The sequence below is a fragment of the Brienomyrus brachyistius genome, chromosome 1 (genome assembly GCF_023856365.1).
Source record: "Brienomyrus brachyistius isolate T26 chromosome 1, BBRACH_0.4, whole genome shotgun sequence".
Classification (NCBI taxonomy): domain Eukaryota; kingdom Metazoa; phylum Chordata; class Actinopteri; order Osteoglossiformes; family Mormyridae; genus Brienomyrus; species Brienomyrus brachyistius.
The window spans coordinates 28,166,170-28,173,669 of record NC_064533.1 but is presented as its reverse complement, the minus strand read 5'-3'; positions in this window follow the sequence as shown (position 1 = coordinate 28,173,669).

Here is a 7,500-nt window from a genome sequence, read left to right as displayed (position 1 = left end):
AACTATAAGCAAGAGCACGCGCAGGCAGATTAGGTCTGCGTGACTAAGCCCCGGATGTCTTAAGGTCGCATAGCAATCGTCCTGTTTGCTTCTTATTTACTAGTTAACTGTTGACATTTTCTTCATATAAAACCTCAAAACCATTCCTCTGTCTCATTACTTAGCAAAACCTAAACACTTCTCAGAATGTAGCGGAGAAGCCAAAACAAGCTAACAAAACACTATAATAATACTGTAGAATAATTCTCAGCTCCTCTGTGAAAATGTCATGGGTATGAATGAGCAAGGATACGTTTGTTCTACATTACTAACTCAAAAATAATGGGGAAAGAAAACAACAGCTATGGCAATTAATATGAGGAGTTTGCATGTTGCCATGGGGTTTTACAGCCGTAGCCCAGAAACATGCCGAGGTTAAGTTGCCGAATTTTCCATAGGTGTGAATGCTGTGTTAATAGCATGTGGGCCCTGTGAAGGGTTGGCACCCTGTCCTGGGTTATTCTCTGCCTGTAGCTTCTGGGAGAGGCTTTCGACCGCCACGACAAGCAGGTTTAAAAAGATGAATGGATGGATGGATGGATGGATGAATGGATGGATGGATGGATGGATGGATGAACAATTATAAGTGACTGTTATGAAACATAGGGCGGCATGGTGGTGCAGTGGTTAGCACTGTTGCCTCACACCTCTGGGACCCGGGTTCGAGTCTGCATGTTCTTTGGAGTTTGCATGTTCTCCCCATGTCGTCGTGGGGTTTCCTCCGGGTACTCCAGTTTCCCCCCACAGTCCAAAAACATGCTGAGACTAATTGGAGTTGCTAAATTGCCCGTAGGTATGAATGGTATGTGAGTGTGCCCTGCGATGGGCTGGCCTGGGTTGTTCCCTGCTTCGTGCTCATTGCTTCCGGGATAGGCTCCGGACCTCCTGTGGCCCAGTAGAATAAGTGCTTGGGAAAATGGATGGATGGATGGATATATTTATACATAATTACCATTGCACCATTAATATCTATCACTTTAATCACGTTTTGCTTTGGACAAAAGCATCTGCTAAATAAGATACTGTATGGTTAAATGGGTGCTGTTACCTCACTGCTGCTTGCTGCTCAAAACACGAGAATTTCACTCACTTTTTATGCTCTGTAAAGTGTAATGTGTATTAGGATCGGTCCCAGTCCTGTCCCTTCTGTATGTCAGTTCCCCATTTGGCCATCATGTTGTTACATGTAGTTCCTTGTGTGGTCTTCTGTTCACCAGGCTGCCGTGTGGTTTAACGGGCTAAACTGGTGGTTGGCTTGGGCAGAGCAGCCCCCCCTCCTGGGTAAGACACTGGAGGCTTGGGTGGAGCGGGCTGGACTCTGGATGGCTCGGGCGAAGTGGGCTGGGCTCTGGATGGCTCGGGTGGAGTGGACCATTGTGGGACGGACTCTGGAGTCTGGGGCTGAGGAGCCCCATCTGAGTTAGTGACCGACGACTCAGACTGTGCGGTTCCATCTGGGCCAGGCTCTGAAGTGGGTGCAGTTAGCTTCTTCTAGTTTCTCCTCTTGGAACAGTTGCCAAGTGTGGCCTTGCAGGAGGTGAGGAAAACCCCCCTGTCCTCCATAGGCCTGGGAACAGGCAGAATCCAGCTCCAGTGCTTGTTAATTTAATCTTCTTCACCTGTTTCTTGTTGTTCTGAGTCCTTTTGATTGGTTAATTTGATTATGATTTACACCTGTTAATTATTTGCTCTGATTCTCTGTTTGTATTTAAGTCCCTGCCATCACTCCATTTGTTAGTCAGTTATTGTGTCAAGTTACTGCATTGTTGTTACTCTGTTCTGGTGCCTAATCCTGCTCCCTTATGGTTTTTGTACTTTATTCTTGTTTTTTTCCATTGTTTTTTCTGACCCTCCCCAGTCCTTTATTTTGTTCCTGCCCTGATTTTGTTAGTTTCCTTAATAAACCCCTTTTTGTCTTGGAGCCCTCAGTGGATCGTCACCTTTTTCCCGCCATGTCATGCCATAGCGGGGCCTTCTGTGTCATGCCCCATCATAACAGAGTCTCTCTCAGGCTCATCAAACAACAACAGATCAAAGGTGCAGATGTTGATATTTAGAAGCGTTGCCTTGTGATAACATCACAAAAACTGGGTCGAGTTTCAGCTGCTCCCATAAGTCTCTGTGTAACCCAGGTTAGGAACATGGATAAAAGTGAATGTTTAAATTAATTTCATTAAGTCATTTAAATTTCCAATGTTACCTAATTTGGTTTGACGATGTACAAGTGTTAAACAAAACAAATAAGGCTCACAGAAGACATTTCTTTCCATTTTATTTTGCATACAAACTATACTGTACACTTAAATCAGACAGAGAAATGTGGGGAGTGTCTGTGCTGTGCTCTTACATTTTCTGTTTGGGTATTATTGTCACTCCTAGCAGGTACTGGTACCACCACCTCTACCCAAGACAGGCAGTGGATGTGATCATAGCTCCTGTGGCGAGAAAACCACAGATGCCATTTTTAGAAGACAAAACAGCCGAGTTTTTGTCAGCGTTTTATCAGATTTTCTCTGTTGGAGTTGTCCCCAAAATACATTTGTGCACGCACCGCCCTGACACGCAGCCGGATCGTCCATCTGTCACGTTTGTGATTCGAGGTAAAGCCCCTGTGTTTTAGGGATTTATTCAGCGCTGCATGTGACGTCAGGGGTGTCACAAGGCCATTTAGGAAAGGGCAGCAAATCTGGAAAGGGCAGAGGAGGATGTAAGAGTAGCGTGAAACATAACTGCAAAAGTATTTCAAATTCCATAAGACGTCGAAAGTCATGACTTTGCGGGGAATTACATAATAGCATTCTGCGATGTGCTCGTTGCTAGGCAATGGCTGAACTGCCATGACTCCATTAGACCTCGGAATGAAGTCCTTCATTCCCTCTCCACTGTGTTGCAGAACCATCCAGTTTCTAACCATTTGTCCTGGTCAGGGTTGCAGGTGTCCCAGAGCCAAAGAAAGGGCAGAAGGTTGGGGTCAGGGGTGGATTTATTATTTCCTCTCGGGACCCAAATGAAAAAGACAGCTCCCTGTAACAAGGTCGGCCTGGAAGATTTTTATTTATTTATTTGGTGTGTGTGTGTCTATTAGATAAAACATTTAATTCATATTCCATGGGGTTCCAAAGATCTTATCTTTATGTTGTCTTTGTTATAGTAACGCTGCTTAAATACATCATTCACTTCATTAATGTGTGAAATAAAGTGAACTTTCAATCTAATGTCTAAATGTATAGTGGAGAGAGACAGTAGATAGGGAACAAGCACAAATAAGCAGTTACACTTTAGAAACAAGCCCAAAAAACCGTACAACCCCCTACTAACAATACTTGACTTTACAGAAAAACAAACCCAAAATCACTTGGCAACTAAGTGAATGATGGGTCACATAATCATTATCAAATGTCACAGGTCTCTGCACTGATTGGGTGTTTCCTGCTGATGTTAATTGGTAGATAGGTACAGAGTCTGAGAATATTTTATTTAAATATAAGCTTATGCACAGAAGAAGGAAACATTTTTTGCAAAAATGATGGGTCTGGCTATAGAGCAGAATCAGAAGATGATACAGTAGCTGGTTAGCAGAACATGCTGCTTCGACGTCTCCTAAATAAGGAACACGTTCATTTAATATCGAGTGTGCTGACTGTTTGTGGGTAGCAGGGTGCCCCCTGATCCCAGGGACCCCATGCAAATGCATGGTTGGAGTGGCATTGATTACTGCTAGGGTACACCTAGGATGGGATGCCTGTCCATCACTGGATACACACACACACACACACAACACACATTGGTACTCTTTACACAATTTAGTGACACCAGTTAGCTTTACTGCATGATTTGGACTGTGGGAGAAAACCAGAGTTACCATTCCCGTTGTACACCACACAATCACACACACACACACACACACACACACACACACACACACACACACACACACACACACACACAGAGAGAGAGAGAGAGAGAGAGAGAGAGAGAGAGAGAGAGAGCAGAGTTGGGATTCAAACCCAAAACCAAGTCCAGACATTTGGGAGATTTACCATAATATTCCGTGTAATATGTAACAACCTAAAACAACAGTTACATCATTCATTAAATTTTTTCATTTAGGAATAGTAAAACCATGGATCAAGGCGTGAGTGAAATGTTTTATAAATTCTTTGAAAATCATGGAGGAAGGTGAATTGTATTCCTATCTGGGATTGTATGATTCACCAATTCACATCACTGCCCCGGCTTAGTAGTTTATACGATTCAATTGCGTTGTTTTTAAAAAGTGTGCACCAATAATTTTATATTTAGATTGATTCTCTCGGTCTCTCACCATTCTGTAGCTTTCCATATAGAATTGCATAGCATCATAATCTTTTGCATCGCATCGTATCGCGTTGAATCAAATCCTGGTAAATTGCACTGCTTTATAGTAGCGGTGAATTATATCGTATCACAGTACACTTAATTGCTTCATATGTATCTCTAATGTATCAGATCGTAACAATGCATCTAGATGTGTATCGCATTGACCTCAGTAAAGGAGATCCCTGATACCTGTAAATTTTTGGCGCTATGTACAGTAACCACTTACTCATCATCATATCATCACACAGTGAATATCCAGATTTGTTCACAGAACATTGTGCATCACCAATCACTTGCTACAAATAATATTTTAAAAGTGGGTCGCCGTGGCGTTTATTCCACCTGTACCGTTCGTACTCAATATATATATGCATTGCAATGAATGGCACCAAGTGGTTAAAACCGGAACGCGCGCGCCTGCGCGCGCACACACACACCGACTCGAAATCTGCGACAATAAACATTCAACACTATACGTGACATAACAACACAGCACGTTTACATTGCAACACAAGCGACTACGGAGAACTACGTACAGGGTTGGCATCTGTCTATCCTGCCACGCTGCCCACCGGTACTTCCATGTACGCTATATACACTATGCCATATATCATACTAAATTTATGAAATAACAATTGGGAGTGGTTTAGAGAAGTAACATCGCAAAAAGGGCTACTTCATTTTTCACAGTAAAAATTAGAGAAAGTCACACGTTTATAAACCTATACAATGAAAGCTTGCCGTGGCACCTTGATCCCCACTAGATGTCAGTATCAGTATTGCAGTAAAAGCTGTCTTAATAATATGAATATTCAAAGTAAAGGTTCATATGACCCTATCATTACTGTGATAAGGAGAAGGCGACGGAATCTTGGCATGAAAATGGCATTAATCGGTTGATCACAAGCATTGGCTAGCTTGGTATTTACACGGAAGTGCGGAGGAAACAGATGGACGTAGTGGAAGAAAAACTGAGTAGATAAAATCATTTTTGTATCTGTCGTGTTTAATGCATTAATGAATACCTTTTTGCTTGCGTCAGGAAATTTGACCGATAACCGTTATACTGTGACGCCGCGATGTTTAACCACTGCACATCAGTTTAATTACTGTTCCAAAATAAATAGTTAAAAAATAAAATACAAATAGTGTAGATAGTTTGGTAAATATACTGTCCGTGATATGTGGTAATCTCCGTAGATGTAAGTATGTCGTGTTCTCATGAAGTGCTGCCCTATTGTGGTATGCTTGTGATCCCAGGATACTTTCTGTGGTGCCTCGATAGAAGTAGGCCATGATCGGAACCGGGGCACTTAGCTCTCTTTAATTTGCAGAGGAAATAGAGGACTTATTGGGCTTTCTTTGTCAGTGATGCAGTGTTCTTTTACATGGAGAGGTCTCATCTGAAGTGCACCCCCAAAAATTTGGTGCTGCTCACCCTTTCCATGGTAGTAAAAGTGGGGGACCATGGTGGTCAGTGGGGGGGTTTTGGTGTGCGATCTCCTGAAGTCAATGAAGATCTCCTTTGAAATGAATTTTTTAAAAAAAGATTTTGAATCTTACTAGGTAAAATACGATTTCCAATATGAAGCACCAGCATTATAACTCGTTATGGCTGAATTTCTGATATTAGGAATTTGCATTCAAACTAGTTAGAACTGATTTTCTGATTTCCTCTAAAAATGAGTTTAAGCTGAAATTGCTTCCCTTATGCAGTGGTTTTTGCACATGTAGTCATGTACCTGAATGACGTCCAGCCATCTCACATACTTCTTTGCCCAAATATGTGGGGGTAACATCTTGAAATCCATGATATTTGGCTTCCTCTGCTAAAACAGATATGCAGCAGCTCTGGACCCCAATGACAGCATGCAAAACAGGTGGCGTCAGAATCAAGTACATTTATGGTACGCTAAATATGTCGATTTTAGTAATTTTTATCCAGATTTTAACTGTTCTACACCTCATTAAGAAATAAAGCCCACAATTGTTTTGTGTCATATGTAGTTAGTGACTATCGTCTTATAACTTAATTATAAATATGCCTTGCATAGCAATGTATCGCTTAAATCTTACGTGACCCGTCAGTGTTCTAGGGCTAAACTTAACTTACTGCACTAAAATGTCTCATTAAATGAATACTATTGTAAGCCACGAAAAAATTCTAGTAAGATATAACGTTTCTGATTTACACAAATGGAAATCGGCACAGTTTGAAGTCTTCAGTTTTTCTTCCACAAGCATGTCTTAGCACACATTTTCTTTTACATGAAGTTACAGTAAAATTAGACAGTCAACTGCTAATAATACACCAGTTCCCATAATTCATAGCGAAATATAGTAACAGTGTAATTTACGGTAACAAAGTTATTTACTGTAAAATTATAGCAATTGTTTGCAATGTGGTAGTTAGAGTTTCGACTTTCAATGTGAAGAAATACGCAACAAATTGCATTTGTTCAAAATGGGACATGGCTCTATATTTTTCATTATGGGACAGGCAACAAATCAGCCAGCAATGTCACAGGCAGGTAGAACTCAAGAACTAAATGAGGGAGTAACAGAGGAGCCAGCGCAATGACTGACTGGGGGACAGTGTAAGGGCTGAAACTAAATACTAGGGATGTAATGATACACTCAACTCACGATTCGATACGATTCACGATTCTGAGTTCACAATATGATTTTCTCACGATTTTTTTAACAGAATGAGCTGCAGACAAATTTATTCAAAAATATCCTTCATTTATCTTTCTAAACTGTGCAAAACGTGTCCTCTTAACAGTGCAACTGAAATTCAATAAAGTACTGTTTAAAAAAAAAAAGCCAAATCAAAATAAAAAAAAATCTTCAAATAAATAAACGGTAACGTTTTACATTAACTTCACCTTCATAATGCTTTTATATTGCATTCATAAAACGTTCAGTACACCTTCATAATGTATTCATTAAGTATTCCGAAATCATTCATAAACATCATACATGTATACCTTTACATCCTAACATCCCCTAACCAGGTCTTATGTAAAGTGCCGTGAAGTACTCCTAAAATAGTTATTCATTTTCCACATCACATCGTCACACATTTATATAAATTTTTAC